General features: G+C 31.1%; 1 protein-coding gene across 1 annotated transcript in view; it reads left to right on the forward strand.

Moving 5' to 3' along the window:
- LOC129231235 (uncharacterized) overlaps nt 1-21,868 on the forward strand; it is a 95,161-nt gene that overhangs the window by 72,790 nt on the left and 503 nt on the right. The window lies entirely within an intron of this gene.

Consider the following 21,868-nt stretch of genomic DNA (forward strand, 5'->3'; position numbering starts at 1 on the left):
GCGCCTACCAATTTTATGATAGTTTTACCCCACCCGTCGGAGAAAATATTCAGTATTTTTCAATTTTGATGAATAGTTTGGTAGATGGAGAAACCCGTGTATCAGTTAAGTGTTTTGAATAGAATAGATAAAAAATTTGGAAGAAAAAAAGGAAAATTTCAGAACAAAAAATTTAAAAAAAAAGGTCAAAATTAAAAATAGAAAATGGTTTAAAAAATTAAAAACAAAAGCATTGAATTCATTTTGGCAAAATAAGCAATTTGCACCAATAACGTCCAAAAAATCACTTGTTTGTGGGTTTTTTAATGAAAATGTGTGCTGAGGGAAAAAAGAAACTCCTACGCTATTGTTTTTTAAAGTGCCTTGTCCGTTCAGTTCAAATTAGCAGCATTTTTATGAATATTTATGTAAGCATCTTGAAACTCATTCTTCCATGTCAACCTCCACTTACACAACATTTCTATGGGAAATTTCCCACAGAATATTACACAATTTTTTAAAACATTAGCTCATTATTTCCGGTTGAGATAAAACAGTGCTGAACTCTTCGTGTAGTTTATCCTGATCGTATTAACGCTGATACAGTCGATATTCGGACTGTTAGACTTATAGCACCCCGGCAAGTTAAGTGACACATTTCAAAAAAAAAAAAAAAACAGCATTGGCGAAAGTCAAGGTTTTACGCAAAAGTAGTTTTAAGTGATTTAGTCTCAAAAAAACTATGACTTGATATATTTTTTGCTATCTAAATTACAAATGCATACTTCAAATTATGAATTTAATGATGTATCACTATTGATTATATCGTCTTTACGCCACCACGCACCAGTTATGTAAGCTAACCTTGTGCAGGGCCGGCTCTAGTAGCTCTGCCGCCCTAAGCGTTATTGACAAGTACCGCCCAACCTCCATTGAATAATAATAATAATAATGAAAATATAAAATAATAATATTTTAATAAAATAAAAATAATAATTAAGTGCTTAAAATTAAAATGAGTTTTTTTTTTATTTAAATTACAAATTGGGTTTTGCGTATACAAGCACTGGTAGACACTCAAAATTAATATTATTTTTCTTTCTTAGAAGTAAAGCAGTGAATATTATGGCGCTGAAACAGATATTCATACTTAAACGTTTCAATTTCAAAATTTGCCGCCCCTAAAATCTGACGCCCAAGACGACCGCCTAGGTCGCCTTCACCAAAAGCCGGGCCTGACTTTGTGCGAGTTTTGCGGCAAAAAAGAGCACTAAATTTAGATTTGAAATCAATAGCAAGTGCTTTTTTTTTAAAACCAAATTTTGAGTTAAGTCCCTTTTCTTGCCGGAGTGCGATATGTTAAAGCAATTTTTCCCGACAAAATTTAAATTAGCGAACAACATTTATTCCCAAATAAAGATCTTCGTGTGAAAATTATTTTCGTAAAGGAGAAAGCACCTCTTTACCTTGCCGTATATGCATCTTTAATTTTCAAGATTTTTCTGCTTCTTTTTTTTTTTTGCAATTTTATATGATTTTAAATTTTAGAACGTGGTGAAAATTTTAGTATTTAATATATTTTATAAAAGTTACTCATTTGATCGAGTATGACTAAATTTACTTATTTTTAATTATGCGGATTAAATTATAAAAGTAAGCATTTTTTAAACTGTTTATAAACATTGTTATTTGAAGTTTTGATGTGCATGTATTTACAAAAATCATCCTCCCTTTTTTAAAAACCAATTATTTGTCCTACTTCCCTTTCAAACCTTTTTAAAAAATAGTGTTTAGTTTTTAAACATCTATTACTAATATTTAAATTAATTACAGTGAGGTGTATTAAATCTTTCTCCGTATAGAGGGACAATTATTGATTACTTGAGTAACTATGGATTATATTCATTTTGTGCTGTAAATATAATTAGAAAAAGATAACTAATGCCTAATTTCAGGTGCTTTAGGTATATTTTAATATTTAGTTACAGTGAAACCTGTCAAGTTGACCACCTGTCTAAAGTGACCGCCTTTTTCTGGTACAAAATTAGTCTTATAATATATAAATCAACCTCTATAAGTTGACCACAAAAGTAGTGCACCGCAAGTGATCAACTTACACAGGTTTCACTGTGTCTGCAAACACTATAAAAACACTAATACCAAGAAATATAGAAAAAAGGAACAAAAGGTTAATGAACAGAATTCAAAGATGTTTGTAGATTTCCAAGTGTTGATTTTTTTTTCTTTCAAAAAAATCATCATGTGTGTTGCTTTATTAAAGCGTTTGGGTTTATTTATTTCGTCGAAGGTATTATTTTTAAATTACTATTGCATAACCATTAAGCTTAAAAATGTGCATTTTTGCGAATTATACGTTGAATTTTACAAATAATCCTAAACTATAATCCAAAAAGAAATGGAATTCAGGTACTGCACCAAAACCTTTTCCGTGCACTAATTTTTCATGAACATTAATCAAAGTATTTTTTAATGAAATAGAAAGCCTTACCCAGCTCGAACTATTTTAACGCACAAATATCAAGGATTTTTTTTTAAATCAAATAATGCAATAAAGTTGATTTTCGGTTCATTGAAATAAATTTACAAAACTTTTCTAAAATGTCGACAGACATTTTTTCAGTTTCGGGTTTTTTTTTTTTTTTTTTTTTTTCATACATATTTTTTTCAGATAATCTTATCTCTTTCTACGGAAAACAAAAATTGAGTTTATAAAACGGTTTTCTTTATTCGGACGATTTTCAGCTTTCAATCATTTATTTAATAGCGACATACATTTTCCCAGGGAAAACTCGTTATGAGGGGGAGACGAGGGGTCAAAGTAAGAACTATTCTCTTCGGAATTTTCTTGCATATTAAAGTGGAATGCAAGGAGCGCTGATAGCTGGTCTTAAGGTGGTCATCAGCATTTCACACATGTCATCTTATGTGATGACGATCTTTCACGGAATGCAAATCATTAGAGAAAACAACGTGTGATAAAATATTATCCGTGGTCTAAATCGGATAACCGAAAAATTATTTTTTTAATCTAAAAAATGCAATAAATTTGATTTTCGGTTCATTGAAGTCAAGTTAAAAAACTTTTCTAAAATGTCGACAGACATTTTTTCAGTTTCATTTTTTTTATGCATAACTTTTTCAGTTAATCTTATCGCTTTCTGCGGAAAACAAAACCTGAGTTTATAAAATGGTTTTCTTTATTCGGACGATTTTCAGCTCTTAATCTTTTATTTAACAGCAACATACATTTTTCCGGGGAAAACTCATTGTGTTGGGGAGAAGAGGGGTGCAAAGTAAGAACTATTCTCTTCGGAATTTTCTTGCATGTTAAAGTGGAATGCAAGGAGCGCTGATAGCTAGTCTTAAGGTGGTCATCAGCGTTTCACGCATGTCATCTTATGTGATGACGATCTTTCACGGAAATGCAAATCATTAGAGAAAACAACGTGTGATAAAATATTATCCGTGGTCTAAATCGGATAACCGAATACTTAAGAATTTCGTTGGCTCCAAATGATTATACGAATACGTTGAATACAGAAGATTACCGCCGAGATGCGAAATCCTATTAGACTGAGCCGCAAACAAAAAGGAAACATATAAAAAAAATAACGCAAATCGTAAATGCCGCGCGTCAGGAGCAAAGAGCAAGTCTTCTTGCAAGGGGTTGTAATCATATACACATATACTTATGATCACTTTAAGTCCGGAACCATATGCAGTTATTCGTTTTTAGCATCATTTTCATTGCTTTGATACTCGGCCCTTTCTCCTTTTGAACAGCGTTTAAGTCAGTTTCTTGACAGTTATGTTTTCCTCTGGACATTTTTAGAGTCGTACCAGACAAGGAAGCAGTAAACTTGTTTTATTGCGCTTATCAAAAAAGCCAGAAGCAGCGACTTCCAACGCTCTAGAGGAATTGTCGGTATTGTTATGGCTTTCTACATTCTTGTAATTTGGAACACCTTTCAATGTTTCAGGGCTATGTTTTCGTGTTATGTACAACCTGTTGCGTGTTCTGTTGCCTTTTTACACGTTTTCCGTGTTCTAAACACTTTTATCGTGTCTTTGGAGTTGGTAAGGGTAATTGAATCCTCTCGAATGAACTCTCATCTTAAAAGAAACCCTCTTCTAGTGCTTTCTTTTCTGACTTTAGCTTAGCTAAGCTTTGTTTTGGGGCTGTTTCTTAGACTTTTATCATTACATTTTGGTTCTGTTATGCAGTAAACTTGAGTTTTAACCTGTCAACAATCTTCACCTCAATTCTCTTTAGTATTCCGCAACTTTTCATCGCGTAAAAGTGTTAATTAGGTCCAAAAAGTAGTCTGGGTTATGCCTCAACCGCAGCCAGAGTCTGACAAAGGCAGCTTTATAAAGATATCTGCCAGCCCTCTGGCCTTACAAATAAAAAGAGCACTTCAATGAAGTAACCGTGATTTTAGTCAACTGTTTACTTAAAAACCAACTTTAACTCCAAATTCAATAATTGTTTTTCTAGAGTAGAAGTAGAACATCATGCATTTGATTTCCTTTTTCCTTTTCTTTTGGAAAAATAATTAAACTCGTAACCGCTAGCCATGGGTTGACATGAGATGCTTATTTAGTTATTCAAAGACATTGTTTAAAAAGTTTTATACATAATATGTGATAAACAGCTGAACGTATTTTGAAGTGAATGGGGTGAAATCTACCAATCCAATTACCTCTTTAACTGTGCACTTAAGTAATTTTTACTAGTCTGGTTGTGCGTTTTGCTAACAGATTGTATTCTAAACTCTAAACATGAACTCGGTGATACATTATTAAAAAATACTTATAATATACTCATATACAACATTCAAAGAAAATAATTACTCATATTTCTTAATCATATTGCGTAATATTGGCGTTATAATTTTATTGCGTACATTTAAAACCTATCAATATAAACTTGTATCAATTGTAAAAGTGCCAAACCGAATTTCATTCCAAACCGAAATTTAAACTGAAATAGTTTTTGAACTACTTTGATTTTGTGCCCATTGGGAGCCAGTGTCTCCAACTCTTTCTTGATCGCGGTTCTGATAAGTTATAAGTCGAGCTTAGAGAATAATGAAAAGTAATTCACTGATTTCCATAGTTTATTTGAAATAAAACGTTGTGATACTTACAATTGGTAATGATAATGTTAATTAGGGGTTTAACATCTAAAAAAGACAAACATATGGAACTATTTTCGATTTTACAATCATTTAGTTTTAGTTAAATGTGGCAATTTCAAATACTAGTTTCTTTCGAATTTTCCTTCATTATAATCTGTTGCATTCACTGGACAAGTTAGAAATAACTTTTCACATAATATTTCAGTAAAAGTACAGTTCTCCCACGCTTCCTAACTCTCCCGTACCTATATATTTAATAGATTTAAATATTTTTGATTGCATTTCCATTTAAACAGATTATTTTTATTTGTTATCAAACTTCGAAGCAAACATCTTGACTATTTCGTTTTTTCTTTTCTGCAACTTTTCTATTATGCAATCAGCTGAAGAAGGGAAAATAAAATTCATAGCAAAAAATTTGCATGTGCAGAAAATGCGAAATGGTTGATTTCATTTCATTTCATTTAAATCAAAATTTGTAAAATACGAAAAGTTTCGATTGTAAACGAAATCGTTCAACCTGCTGATGAGTTAATCAGTGATTTGTCTTTAAGTCAACAATGCCCATACTTTGGAAACTGAATAAAACTTCAGTGTCAGGAAAATTAACTAAGCAAACTGTTTCACGGTGAAAGGAGACATTTTTAAAACGCTGGCGTATTCATATATTGTAAACCTCAGTCACAAATCAGACAGACCTACAACAGACAGATTTGCGCCGAACTCAGTAAGAGAGTCAAAAAAAAAAAAAAAAAACTATGAAAGTTTTGATAGCCCCCTGCCGTTTCAAATAAGAGATTTCCGTTTCCTTCGTAGGCGGGTAAGTGTATCGATTTTATCTCTGAGCGGACGTCGCCAATTCGCATTCGAGATAAGGACGCCAAGGTAGCGGCCAAGGATTCAGGAAATCTAATGTGGCGCAGGTAATGGCGCGTTTGGGGCGTGCGAAAGGACTGACGGGCCAAGGCCATGCGGCTGACGTTTAGGGTCAAGGGTGGACTGCCACTAGGCATGCATGGGTCCTATTCTGCACCCACTGCGACAACATGCTATAACTTAAGCTCTTTTTTATTTCATTGCCAATGTTTGTTTTTACTGGAATCCCTTTCGCTTTAAGCTCGTTCAAACGGAAAGCGAAACTGCATAAATTTAAGAAAAAAATTTAATTAAAGTTACTCCGTAAGACGAAAAATTAAGGACTTAATCATTTCTATTATTAAAAAAATGATACAATGGAGTACGTGAACTAAATTAATACATTTAATTCATTTTTTATAAAAGTGAGTAAAAATTCCCTTTCACTCGCCACTAGACTGCAAACGCAAAACGCTTTTAAATGATTCATATTTTTGAACTCTAATACGACTTACAGAGTAATGAACAGATTTTAATTAAACCTTTTAGTTATTATTTTTTTAAATTTTGCAATTATTTTTAGAACTGCTCGAGTTTATTTCAAAAAAATAAAATTGGTTTTAATATTAAAAATTCTTTTACACTGTATAACAATGTAAATTAACTTTTCCTCAGGAGTATCCGATTTTACTGCACTAAAATAGGTGTTTTCTTTATATTTTTAATGAAAAACATGATTTCATAATTCTTTATAGGCACATTATAATTACAAGAACTGATAACAGAAAATAAAATTTGTCTCTAACGTTTTGAAAAAAATATATTTCTTTTTTTTTCCATTTCTTAGTAATGAATAACAGTTTTCAATAAATGTATTTTTACTCATAGTGCGTTTCTTTTGATATCTTAGAAAATGAATTTTTTTTTTTTAAATGCTATAAGTAACCGTATAAGATAGAGCGGACAGTTTTATTTTTCATAAGAATTTAACTTTTTATAACTTTGATTGTATTTCACAATTGAAGCTCTGTTACTTTTAATTCGTTTTACCATTAGATATTCAAGGAAAAAAAGGAAAATATATGAGAAAAGATACTTGTAATAGTCTTTCTTTTAAAATAGGTTTTGTACAAATATTTAAAAAAAGAAAAATTTTCTCAACTAAAAAAACTGTTACGAGTTTTAAATAAATTAGCTACTATAGACATTTCTAATTTTATTTTATTTAATTAAAAAAGTTACAAACCAGGTATAAAGGCAGCTAGGGTCCAAAGGTACCCTTGCTGCCGGACGCACGCTAAAATTTTATGTTGCATAATAAGATCAGTTTGTTTGCAAGTTTGTTTTGAATTTAATGTATGAATCTTTTTTTTTTAATCAGTAGGGCACACAAATAAAGTTTGTAGATGGAGAATAATTTTAAAAATGCTGATCATTTAATTAATGGATTAATAAATGTGTATCTCAACAATTGATGTCTCACAGCAAATCTATATGCATATGCACATCCATTTATATATATATAAAAAAATGCTCGCAGCTTGCACACGAAGTTAAAAATATGGGTATTTATTTTTTATATTTAAAACAACCTTAAGTTTTGAAACATTTTTGATAATTAAACCTTTCTGTAACTCTTACGCAAAAAAAGAAAAATATATATATTTTTCAACGACACACACATTACGGATACAAGAAGAAAACTAACACAGCAAAACCAAAATAGTTTTCCGGGAAATTAACACCGCAAAACCATAACGGTTTTCCAAACAAACGAGATACATCTTATTTTAAATTATAATTTATAACTTTCCACCCGTCAAAGATAATTACATTGAATTTTACAGTTGAACGTAACACGTTTTTGAATCTTCTATCCCGATAGTAGTTCTGTGCTTAGTAATTAAACACAAAGTATGAATCAATTATTGCAAAATATTTCATACAATACATTAAATTTATGTTTCAAGTTTATAAGTAGAGCATGGACATCGTTTACAGCGTTTTCTTAAGCAAAACTCTTTCAGACAAAACCGTTATTAATTAATTGTGATTGTTAAAAAAAAGTTTGCTTGAAATAAAGAAATCTGAGTATTATTTATATCTCCAGAAAATAACGAACAATTCATTTTCTCTGATGAAAATAATTATGAAATATTCATGCAACTGCATAGTTTGTGCACAGAAGTATGAATCGAACGTAATAAACGTATATTAAAAGAAGAAAAAGGGTTTTTTATTGTGTTCTTTTCTGATCATTTTGGACTGAAAATTATTGAACCTGTCTTTTAGAATCGAAATCATGCAAATAGTTCATGAATCATTTTCCCACACCGACACAACTACTAGCAATATCATAAATAAGATCTATTGATCAGAAGGCATTTCCAGACCCACCATTTGCATTTACTTCTGAATGAAATCCATCGTAAAAACCTCATCAATATACGGCAATCTCTTGGTGTAATTATTTTGCCGGTTTTTTTCTGCGTCTAGACTACAAATAGCCTCCAGACACATTGAAACGTTTTTAGTGGATTGGAAAAAAGTGCCTCTGTTCCATTCATGAATTTCATGGAGAGAAGTAAATAATTATAACGTAAATGGCGAAAGCATTTGCTTTTATGATTCTATGATTCTGTTTTATCAACTTGTAATATCATGTTACTTTTTTACAAAATGTGTTTTCAAGGCAAATTTATGAGACACTATGATAGTATGATAATTTTAAGTGTAAGCCTTTATTTTATAACATATTTAAGCGAACGGCAAGTTCTCTTGAATATAGCTAGTGTTTTATTACGGAATAAAAATTTTTGCTTTAGCACACGAAATTTTATTTAATGGAAAGGCTATTTTCATATAAAGTAGCAAATTAATTTTGAGACACATTTAAAACTATTAAACTTTAAGGACTTTAAAAGATTGGTGTATGGTAGAATAAGTTGTTTACATGATTTTACAGCAGCAGTTAAATTATTTGTTTAAAACAGCGAATAAAAAAATTAAAGAAAATAATGTTTTAGTATACAGTAAAACCTGTGAAGTTGACCACCTGTCTAAGTTGACCGCTTTTTTCAGGCACGGAATTAGACCTGATCACAAAATCAACCTCTGTAAGCTGACCACCTGTTTAAGTTGACCACTAAAGTAGTGCACCGGAAGTAGTCAACTTACACAAGTTTCACTGTACTACTTTTACCACCACCAATAAATAATTTTGCATAGCATTTTCCTACTACAAATGATGCAATTTGTTTTATTCGATAATTATTTGTAGCATCACTGGAAATTCAATTTCATAAATTCTGACGATTTAAATCAAGCGATAGTACTTTGTCGCATGATTTCGTTTGAATAAGGGCCGTGGAATCGGAGAAAAAATGACCGACTCCGACTCTTGGTATTTTAAAGCCTGCAACTTCCGATTTCTCTACACTGTCCGACTGACTCCGCAGCCCTGGTTAGGGTGCTAATGTGACAGGAAAGTATAACTATCAAATGGAAACGGAATAATTAAACATGAACTTAACATTAAAATCCAAGCATAAAGATCTAGCGCAAACGTATTGATCCAGTGTAAACTTACAATGAAGCGTTAACATTTGTTTTTATTTTGACTCTACAGTTTACAACTTTCTGCTCTAAATCTTCAATCACATCCAGGAAAATCGGTCACGTAAAAGTTATCTTTTTTAAAATATGTAATTTAGAATGAATTAATTTTCTCCAAAATCAAAGGAATGAAAAGGAAACCTTCAACGTACCCGTCCATAACAGACGCATTCCAGTTGTCAAGATAAAGACAACCCTACAATAATACAAAAAAAAAAAAAAGGAATTAATGAGATACCACATTAATTGGGTCAACATTTTAAATTAAACTATCAAACGCTGTCAAGTTTAAACCTTTTCATTTTAATTTTTCAATATAGCTATAATAATAGTTCTGTAACATTTATATTTTGGATTTAAATATAAAATTTCATCGTTAAAAGTAAAAACTTTTATTTTTTTTAAATTTTGATGGTTATACGAATGTTATTTTTCGCGAAAATTTGTTTTGAAATCATGCAGTTATGTAATCACTTTATCCTTCAAAACAAACTTGATTACTTTTTTAATTAAAATGTTGTCCCTGTTGCAATACGCTTTCAACTATCAATTAAGGAAACTGCAATTTTATATTTGTTACTTATTCAGCGTTTTAGTTCTGAAAGAAAATAAGAAAAACTTAGAATACACTACACTTAACCCCCCATAGCATCCGAAAACGTTAATCTAAATTTGATAGAATTGCATAAACGTTTTTGGTCGATGAAACCTTCCATGTCAGTATAGCGCAATGATTAGAAACAAAAGCGCAATGGGCTTTTAAATTTCAAAATAATAACTATGCCTAAAACTGCTGATTTTTTTTTTAAAGTAAAAATATTTATAATAAATAAAACAATGTTTTGGAACAAATAGACCGAATCAACCCCCAGGCACCGCTTAAATGAGCATTTCAATTGGAGATAAAGTCAGAATCAAGAGAGGTATACATAATTTGTTGTATGTTTTCGATTATTAGTTTCGAATGAGTCATATAAAAAATAATAAGTAACATTAGTCGAATATTTCAGGGCTATTTGATGTATTAATGCATTTTTTGCAATTACTCGGGGCTAAATTTTTTAATTTACTTTTGTTTTTTTCTTTTTAGTTGTTAACATTTGAAGCTCCATTTAGCATGTTCCTTTTATCTTTTTGCATTAATTGCCAACTCTAAATGCTCAAAAATTTAGTATGGTATTTATATATACTTGTATTAGATGCCAAGACTTATTCAAAAAAAAAAAAATCACATTGCCAATGATTTACTAAAGAGTAGATTATCTACAATAATTCGTTTCTTGTGCCCATTAATGCATACAATAATCATGACAACTTTCCAAAGTAGCCATTCAGAACTCATATGATAGATACGAAAATGGAGCAGATTTGAGTGACGCGTTTCGGAGGTACATAAATTGGATTTGCAGCTGCTTAAAATTGAAGCAGAAAGCATGACTTAAAAAACAAAAGGCAATCCACTAAAATGCGTTCTTAAATGAAAAAGCACGCAGTAATATGAGGGTATGAAATATGAAACTGAGAAATGTGTGTCGAATTGGTTGGCAGTTGCGCTAGGCAAGATTTCGTAGGCATGGGTGTGTGTTCTTACACGTATATGAGCGCAATATATCTCGTGGAACCTTGATGTGACGAATGCATCTTGAGATGAACAAAACAGCAGAATTTGAACTTAATAAAATTTCACGGCAAGCAAACGTAAAAGAAATACAATCATGCTTTTGCTAAATATTTCTTTTGTTAAAATAACGGATTGTGATTTGAGTTACATAATCGCATTTTTTATCATGATGTATTTTAATTGTGTCTGATAAAAGGATGTGTAAATAACATTTCATAACAACAAACGAGATATTGTTATCACTAACTGTTTTGAGATAATGGTAAAGGAAGTGGAATAATACTTAAACTAATACATTTCCCGAAAAACTCTAATTTATAAGACTCATTAATTTGGATGTTTTTAATATTTGCATTTAGAAGTTCTATATTTAAACGATATAAAGCAACCTATCAAACGAATTACCTTCGTTCCAATACATAACAATTATTGCAAAATATTTTCCCTCTTTCACACAAAATGTAAATTTTCGAAAATTTGAATTCTAGCACTCATCGGAGCCAAATTATTATTTATTATTATTTTTTTTTTGGAAAAGGGTATTTAAAAGGAGAAGTAACAAAGGAAAAAGATGGAATCTTTTACATTAAAAAAAGGGAAATATTGAAAGAAAGTTCTCTAAAAAAAGATAGAAAGAAAGAAAACAATCAATCACTTTTAGAAACGAAAAGTATTTTAGCTCGAGCAAAAAATTCTGATTTAAGGTATGCATGCCATTATTTATTGTACAGAGAAGGCGTTAAAGAAATCTTTTCTTTTTTCGTAAAAACAAAAGTTTTCATCTTTATTTTAAAATTTATTTTATGGTAGCACGTTTATAAAAGAGATGAATATTAAGTTTTAATGTGTCTGGCAGTAATTTCGAAATCAATATTCTATAAATTATAAGTTTTAAATTAAACACAATAGCATGAATATTTATTGTTTTACAAAACGTATTAGATTGCAATTTGCTTCCTTAAAGAAAAATAGAAAAGAAAAAAAAAAGTGGCAAGCGGAAAGTGTACCCCAGAAAAACTTTTCGCACGCAAATCTAAGGTTTAAAAGTTGCCAGCTTAACTCAAATGTAAAACCTTTTTTTAAATGTTGGCTGTGAAAAATTTTGGGATTCAGAGAAGAAGCGCATTTAGTTATTTTTATCTATGTGCTGTTGTTTTTTTAAATCCAAAATATTGTTTACAATATTCATTAAATTTACCTTCTTTACCTGGGGTTGGCCTTCTCTACCCAGCTAATGACACAGTATTTTTTTTCACTTAATTTGTCTAGTTATTATTACATTTATTTATTTTTCAATGTTTACACAATAATAAAAATAACTCTTTCTTTTCAAATTAGTATCAAAGTAGGATTCATTAGTAGCAAATTATTTTCAACAGTTATATCATTTTGTTGAACTTGATTAATTTAACAGTAAAAAAATTGTTCCTCGCAAGCATAAATAAATTTGTGTGTGTGTGTGAATGTGAATTTATTAGATTACGATTTAAAGTCAATTATTAAGGTTTAACTAACTAAACGATTAGTAGAAAATAATTTCTTTTTAAATAAATGATGCAATCATATTAGGAAATAATTCTATTCTATCATCATAACAATTGCATGTACCAAACGTATGAAAAATCAGTGGAGTTTTATTGTCCAATTTATTCCGCTGCCCTGCACCTTTTATGGAAAAGTGGACAAAATACCAAGCCTGCCGGGAGCAGGAAAAAATTTTAAATGTCGGCTGCATTTCTTCTTATAACTAATACGAGTATTTTCAGTTTTTTTCTGTTAACTTTTGCTATAGAAATAGTTGAGTGGATATGAAAAACCTCGTTACCAGAATTACGTTTGCGTATTTCTATCAACGTTCATTAGTCAAAAACTATTGAAAACAGTTCAATAATCTCTCTTATGAGAAATACCGAAGAGAAAGTAGTCAAAAAATTAGAATGTCGTACTAAAATAAATGATCAGCTGGTGTAAGCACAATGAATATTTTACCCGACATGAAAAACATCCCTACAAACAGAATCTAAAAAGTACTAAGCTTCATCCCAATAATACCACGTTCCCGTTTTTCTTAAGGGAGAAGCATTATACGCTATTGAAAACAAATCAATGGTTTCTTCTCGGAAACATGTATCAAGAAACAAGAAAGAAACAGTTCATATTACAAAAACATTCAGTCAACACGTTCTGCAGCATTTCCCCGTCAAAATAGGGGATCGGTCTAAACTGGGAACACCCAGATTATCATATAATTTATGAGTACATTTTACAAACATTAGTTTGAGTGGCAAGAAACCTATCTGAAAACGCGCAGTTATATAAACGAAATCCACTCCCTTGTATAGAGGAACACGAATTGCTGTCTAAAGATTTATAACAGCAGAAACCATACGCTTCTAGACCTACTTCTGAGCAAATCAAGTCAATAAGTTAAAGCGTTAGACACACCTGTAAACATTACTTTGAACTCCCGACCACCTTATCTGGTGGTAAAAAGGAGAAACCATCAATTTTGTGGTCAAGGCGGACATTTACAAGTGATGCTCTAGAGGAGTTTCCTGTTTTCTTAACGTCATTATGTAGGAAATTGTGATGTTTCAAAATCATAACAATGCTGTTGTTCATCAGGGACAATTTTTTCAATCTTAACTCTAATGAGGGTTAAAAGTGTCAATAGTGCTTCGTCGTTTTATTATATTGACAATTGCTTCACCAATTTACACATTGTGCTGCCTTCTTTTCTTCGCGGAATAATACTATCTACCGACCTAAGGAACACTTTAATGTTTTATAAAATAAAGCGTGTTTTTTTTTAAAGTCGGTAGACATTATTAACAAAACTGTTTCGTTCATTTTTTTGTGTTAAGTTTTACGCTATTCAAACTAATAAAATGTTCAATATTTTATATATGCTTTCCCAAAACTTTTTAAAGTTTAAAGTTTACCCGTTGCATATGACTTTACTTCAATTCATTCAATGATCATGAATATCGTTATAACGTTGCAACGATTGAGATTCACTTCCATTATGGAAAATACATTTTTATACAGAAAGTTATATAGCAAGATGTGTATGGCGATAATGTTTACTGAAATCATTTTCACATAAACTTCAAAGTAAAGTAAATATTAATCTGAAACTATTTGATCGCTATTAATCATTAAATTTTTGCTTCCAAGTGCATTAGGTGGTTGTTAATTTATTAAACAAAAAAAATATTAATCTGAAAGTATTTGATCTCTATTAATCATTAAATTTTTGCTTCCAAGTGCATTAGGTGGTTGTTAATTTATTAAACAAAAAAAAAATATTAATCTGAAAGTATTTGATCTCTATTAATCATTAAATTTTTGCTTCCAAGTGCATTAGGTGGTTGCTAATTTATGAAACAAAAAAAAGTAAAAAAAAATTCTTTAAAAATAAGGTTAAAACTCTTTTTAAGATTTCCTTTTGTAAAACGGTTTGAAATAAACTGAAATCTGCTTCAGTATCTTTAAAGCTCATAGAAATGTAAAAGATGTATTACAGAAGGACGTTGTAAAATGCCCCTAATGTTGGATTCATGCTGGAAGCAATGGCAAAAAGAAAAAAAAATCAATTTCAAGAATATTTTAAGAGTGCTATTCTGCAAACGATTCGATCACTTACTCGTGAAATGATAAAACTTTCAAGTTATTCTTGGTTGAATCATGCTTAGCGGATACTTTTCTCTATAACATTTTTTTTTACAATAACTTAAATAAAGAAACGTTGTAAGATACTCTAATTGTGCGAGATCAAACATTATCAGTTTTACTTAACACTGATAAAGCAAAATACACCTCCTGAAAAACTTGTTCAGTATTTTCTAAAAATATTTATATGCAACTTTTGTGCATAAGTTAAAGAAAAAACTTAATGGTTTCCTCCAAACGAGATAAATCTTCTGAATGAGTTTTTCAGTTTACTTGATTTATTTTTATCGAATGCTTACCCTGTTGGTTTGATCAGGATTCTGATGTAGTTCTTTAAAGTTTTTGAAACTATTTTTTAAAAAACTGCGTAGTTAAGCCTAAAAAGTGTTACGAAGTTGTGTTGAACTCTATGAATACCAAATTGCTTTGGAGGCAATGTATCAAACCGGCTGCTAAACATCTTCATTTTTTCCTTCTCTTTCCGCATATACTGTTTTTTTAAATTTAAAATTTCAAAACAACTTTGAGGCCTGTGCGACTAAAGCAAGCAACTTTTCTGGTGTAATTCCTCATTCCTCAGCATGTAGACGTGACAAAAGGAAGAGATAACAATAGGAATGGAATGAGCTACGATGCTGTTTCGTAAACATCCGAAATGCGACGCTTTGCCCAACCGAAATTTCCCTTTTAAATCATGTGAGGTCCTCACGAGGTGAAATTTTTTCCGCCGTGTAGGGTAGGCCTCTATGACAAGATGGATGATTGTTAACGCATTAGAGGTTTGACCTCCTCATGCTAGAACAGTAGCCAGTGTTGGAGAGTACACAGAGCCACTTTTCCCTCCCCCTATTCTATCTTTCTCATTCTTCAACTGACCACCAATTTACTTTGCCCAACAATGGCGCTTTAGCACTTGCTTGGCGGAAGAAATTATTTCCTGCCAACTCTGAAACACCTTCTGTACTCATTCCAAAAGAATCAATCTCAAAATAAATACTATTTCTAAGCAAGGGCGGATTCAGAAAATTTTCAAGGGATGGGCGATTTGTTTTTATTACTTACTTTTTACTATGTATACTAATTTTAAAATATTAAACACAAAGGGTTTGAACTTTGCTTCTAAAACAGTTCCGGGATAGGGTCTCAAACCCAAACCTTCCTTCTACCAACATCAATGAAACTTGTCTAAATTTGCGTTTTTTGAACTTCATTTTCAAAAAATTACCGGTAGAGATTCCCTTAAGGGAGGGGTGATCGTTCCAATCGCCCATCCCTTGCATCCTTCCCTGTTTCTAAATTTACAAAAATATTTCTATGGGTGTTTCAACGACTGAAATGCGGTTGACAAAACACCGACGTTATTTCAGAAGCAATTATTATATTTACCAATGAAATGAAGCTGTTGACCATATTCTTCGAGATTTTCATTTCATTTCTTTTCCTTTTTTTCTTAATTTTTTTCTTTAATTTTCATATTTTATGTTACAAGTTTTTGACCATTTCTTTTGAAGTATCTCACTAATCATTAACCTGATTTGTTTTTAAATTTTTGTATTCAAAGTGAATGCTTTTTCTGTCAATGAGACACTTACCTAAAGTTTAGCAATCTGGGGACTCGGCGCTACCTTCCTGAGGATTACGCGATTCATCTATAGGTATTCCTCGTGTCAAAATAACTCGAGGAAAAAAAATATCATCTACTCACACTAGTTGGCTAGTACTCTGTAACTAAAGAATACACAGAAGAATGTATATGGAATAAACTGTAGATAACATCAAAAGTTAAACTTCAACCGGAAAAGATTCAATTTTGTAAAACATTCACATAATTAAAATACAATGAATTTTCTTCGATTGATGTGACAAAGTAAATGCAAGGGAAAAACTTGAGGGTCCAAGTCATGCATATAGTCTTTCATTGAAACGTTTTTCATAATCACGTTCTATATCAGCATTTGTCCGTATTGGCACTAACATATCTTTCACCAAACAAATTAGTGTTTCTCTTATCTTGACTCTTATATTTCCGAATCCGAATCTTTAATTTTTCCATTTGCATGGTGCTTCAATTACGATTGTGGTCCATTAAGAAACATTTTAAGTTCAGGATTTCATCAGTCGACTAGTCTAGTACATCCATTCCCTAATTAATAAACTATGAATGAATGATTTTTTTAAAAATCTTTTTGAAAGCGCATTTTAATGACCTTTTTTGCTAGAGAAAACATCCAATTTAGCAATTTGTATACTTTGTGTAAGAAAAAAAAATTGTTCGTCACTATGCCAAGTACTCATCACTATATTATTGTTACACTATGTGCTGCTATAAAACAAGAAATTTGGTCATGAAAATTAATTTATGGTGCTATATTTTCTAACATTACTATGAAATTTTATACAACGAGTTAATACATTGTCCATCATCATTATATCTACTTTTACAAACTTGTTAAATTGTATGAGGTATATAAACGATATTTGATATCCAAATTGATTGCATCGGTAAAAGTAAGCAATCAAATAACTAAATAAATCTATAAAAGAAAGACCGTTTCTACCACCACTATAATACATAGGAGTTAGCAACCCTAAACCAGTTTACTTTTTCTTGATGAACAATAATCGTGATATAAATGTCTTATCAGTATCCTTCCAGTTCTTTGAGTAAATCTCTACAGATGCATGAAATTGCCACAAACGGGCCACGAAAATGCATCTGCAATAGATAAGGATGTAACTCAACCTGTGTTAATGCGAATTTACTGCAGTGCTTCTGCTCATAAGATGAAACACACACGATGTCATGACAGAGTTAATGCTAAAATATTTTCATTTTTATAGATTCAAATCTAAGATGAATGCCCCTACTTACGCTCTTACACCACCTTTTACACCACCGTCGCAAAATTGTATTGCGCGTCAAAAAAATAAAGTAAAATTTAAAAAAATAAGAAGAAGAATATCTGTAAATATAAATATCTGCGTGGAAAAAAAATGATCGCATATTTTCAACACACTAAAAAATAAACTTACTAGTCTGAGAAAAATAAGAGGGGAAACTTTATAAATTATATAACACAAGAGTTTTTATAATTCATAAATGTGTTCAATATTTGCTTTAAAATATTTTGTGCATATGGTTGTAAAAAATACGAGAACATTTGAGCAAAATGTGCTCGTATTTTATTTCACGACCGTCAATCAAGTATTCAATATTTTCACGAATTAAGTTTCATAGAAAATAAAACATCAATCGAATTCCTTCTAATATAGATTTCATCTTTCATTGCTTCAACAGAATTGGTAGTTGTTCATTAAAGAACATGTGTCAGATATTTTCTTACGTGATAAAGATCCAAAAACAATTTTTGTAGAATGAGAACTATCACATGGCTTTGAAAATTAATTTAGAATTCATTTTAAATGCACTCTGATCACTTATCAGTACGGGTGAATATGAGAAACATTTTGGAAAAAATGAACGTAAATTTTTTGAACATTTCCTCCCCAATGATGTTGCGGGTTTTACGACTGTATGAAAAAGACAGTTATTACTCTATATAACTATTTGTCAGGTAATAATTCAAGGCATAAACAGTTAAATATACTACACCAAAATATATTTGTACAATTTTGAACTTCTAGAAATGTCATAAAACTCACTTCCCTCATAAATATTTCATGTCTTGAAAACGATCATGGAATCTTTGAGGTAGAAACGATCAAAATATTTCTACATTTGAAAATAAAAAAGATGTAAATATTTTTGTCAGAAACTAAAATTATACATAGCAGCATTAAAAAGCTCGAAATTTGAAAAAATAAACAAATGAATCCGACAAGTATTTCGGGGATATGAGGAACTCCGTTGAAATGCAAAGAAAATTTTATGAATGAAAAGATATCCACAAGCAAATTAGATAAATACTTTAGTTGGCATTTATAAAGATACTAGCGGTACCCACACGGCTTTGCCGGTGTAGAAAATTAAAAGGCCATTTGGTTCACCTGTATATTTACAAATAATGGATGATGAGTTTCTCGCCAATTTGCTATGCTCATTCACTCGCCCACGTTATGATAATTTACTCGTCCATGTTATGATAATTTAATATTCCATTTTATGATAATTCGCTCGGTTCTTAAAATTGAAATAGAAAAAGAACAGAATAGAATTTTCGAAAAATCGCTTCGAGGTGCACACCTTCATGCCACAAACTAATTTTGTACCAAATTTCATGAAAATCGGTCGAATGGTTTAGGCGCTATGCTCGTCGACAGAGATCCAGACAAACTTTGAGCTTTATTATTAGTAAAGATTACTTATTTCTCAAATTGTTTCGTGGAGTTCGATTAGAAATATTCCTACTGCTAATACTGAGCATCATAAGTACTTTAAAAACTTTTTAATGCAATCGGGATTTGACTAGCACAAATTAAGTAAAATATGGCGAATGACTTATTTGAGTATATATAAAAAAATTTTGAAAAAAAAAAAATAGAACCGACTTCAAAATTGCTCTAAAAAGTGAAAAATAATTTTATTCTTTAAACACCATCGATAATGCTTTTAAACATAATTTTTGAAGTTGGCGCAAAAACAAAACTTAAAATCCAGTGTAACCATGTTTCGTTCATATTTTTTTTTCAGAAAAGCATCCAAAGTTACGAACGAAACATTTATATCGCTATTCAAATATGCTGTCATCAATGCATAATGTATGTGATAGTGAAGAAACTGGTCCTGGTTAAATTTACAGTTGTATTTGAGTTATGACTGTGAATGATTTTATCTATCGTTTTTGCGCCAACCTCAAAAATTATGTTTAAAAGCATTATCGATGGTGTTTAAAGAATAAAATTATTTTTCACTTTTTAGAGCAATTTCGAAGTCGGTTCTATTTTTTTTTTTTCAAAATTTTTTTATTTCATTCTTTTTAGTGTAAATGTAGGTATTTCAGAAATAATAAGTTACCATCTCGAAACTTCACATTTTTTTCTTAAAAATGCTCCATACTAAAAAAAAATTTGACACGCGTTAAACTTTAAGCGATTGGCACTAAAAACTCATCTTTGTTCCTCTCTGGAAATCATGCGTAGTTAATTTAATTATAACCATTTAAGTATTACATTTTTCCTAACTAATTTACATTCCACAGCATCTAAGTTGCTCATGATGCAATCCTGTATTTTCTTACTTAGCCCCGATCATCTGTTATCGGCATAGATGATAACGATAAAAATACTACAGAGTAGTTGAGTCAAACCTAATGGTAGCATTGTGAAAGCTAAGCAGATCCTAATCACTGCATCACCTCGCTTCCAGGTTAGGTTTACCCCTACTATGGAGCAATAGCACTGAAGAAAGGAAGATTTTGATAATTCACGTAGGGTTACTATAAATCAGCAGGGTTACTAAAATAAAATTATTTACGCCAAAAATGAGACGACAGCGCCAGATTCCTCATTATCGAAATATCCCTTGAAGAAATTTGATGCTTGCTTCAGAGAAGCCTTCATTCAAAATTATCATTACAATTACTATTAATGTTACTGTTATATGGCACCAAACTTTTATAACAATGAGTTTCCTATTGTCGCGTAGATGAAGATAGCGAAGACAATGTGAAAGCCAAATGAAGCGAATACTCGTTAGTCTCAACTCGAGATCTTTATTCAGAACCACGAATGAACGTTACATCTCCTTATATACAACTTGAGAAAGTGCTGAAACTTTCCAGACTTGGAAAGATACAAAAATTAATAGAAGATTCGAGAAAATACGGGAAACAGTAGAAACGAAATTTTAGTAAAATTCACTTTGTCCTAGTCGGGATTTGAACCCGGGTCGCTCGTGTGGGAAACGAGAATTCTACCACTGAACCACCGTTATCCACGGACGAAAAGTGCGAACTTCGCTACAAAATCATTTAATAGGGAAAGTGCATAAAATTTACTGTTTTTTGCCCATAACTTTTTCTAAGAAACAAATATGGTCAAACAAAGTAATGGGACCTAAGTTGAGCCATCCCCTATCCATTAAAAAAAGAATCATCAAAATCGGTTCACTAGGTGAGACGCTATGAGTGGACAAACAAAAAAAAACATACATACGGTATGAATTGATAACCGCCTCCTTTTTGAAGTCGGTTAAAAATTTACAAATGTATTTTGTTTGCTAATTTCAACGGATAGTAGCGTTTAATATGCTTACCAGGAAACCACACGAAACAGTGTTACAGTATAATGAAAACAGTTTAAAAAGGTAACAATCGAAAGAGCATCTTGAGAAAAATTTTTGACGGAAAAAATACTTACTCTCGTCCTTCCGTTATGGGTACGGGTTTGATACGGTTTTGAAATCTGCAGAAATTTCAAGAAAAGTGCCAAATTTAAAGACTTTGCGAGAATTTGATTACGCAATTTAACCGTCTGCACCCATTTACAAATCGCGTGAAAGATATCTTCCTATTCTCACTGAAACTTGCTAAATTTGGCGACTTTTCATACCGGAGACACGAGAGCAAAACATTTATACGTCCAGAAACATGTTATTCAATTCTCTTTTGATTACTACCTATTGAAACTTTTTTCATTATTTCACTATCTTTTGGTTTCCTTGATAGAACACACAAGCGAAAAATATTGAGATACATATGTTTTCTACGAAATATTGCACCACCTTGCATTTATAACCAAGGATCGAAAAGTATTATTAAAGTAACTATATCTTCCCTTAAATCGGTGGTCGTTAAGAGAGGTTTCACAGTGTCTATGATTAGAAACCGATAAAATCCTAGTAAAATTTTGACATACTAGAGACCATTTTGAGTGAAGGACAAATTATTTCTCTGAATTTATAAAAATAGTTAAAATCATTTAGTGTAATTATCTTTTAGAAGCCATGTTGTACTGCAAAAGCAATGTTGTTTCTGCAGTGTAACATGGCTTCTGAAAGATGCTT

The sequence above is a fragment of the Uloborus diversus genome, chromosome 10 (genome assembly GCF_026930045.1).
Source record: "Uloborus diversus isolate 005 chromosome 10, Udiv.v.3.1, whole genome shotgun sequence".
In the NCBI taxonomy this organism is placed as follows: domain Eukaryota; kingdom Metazoa; phylum Arthropoda; class Arachnida; order Araneae; family Uloboridae; genus Uloborus; species Uloborus diversus.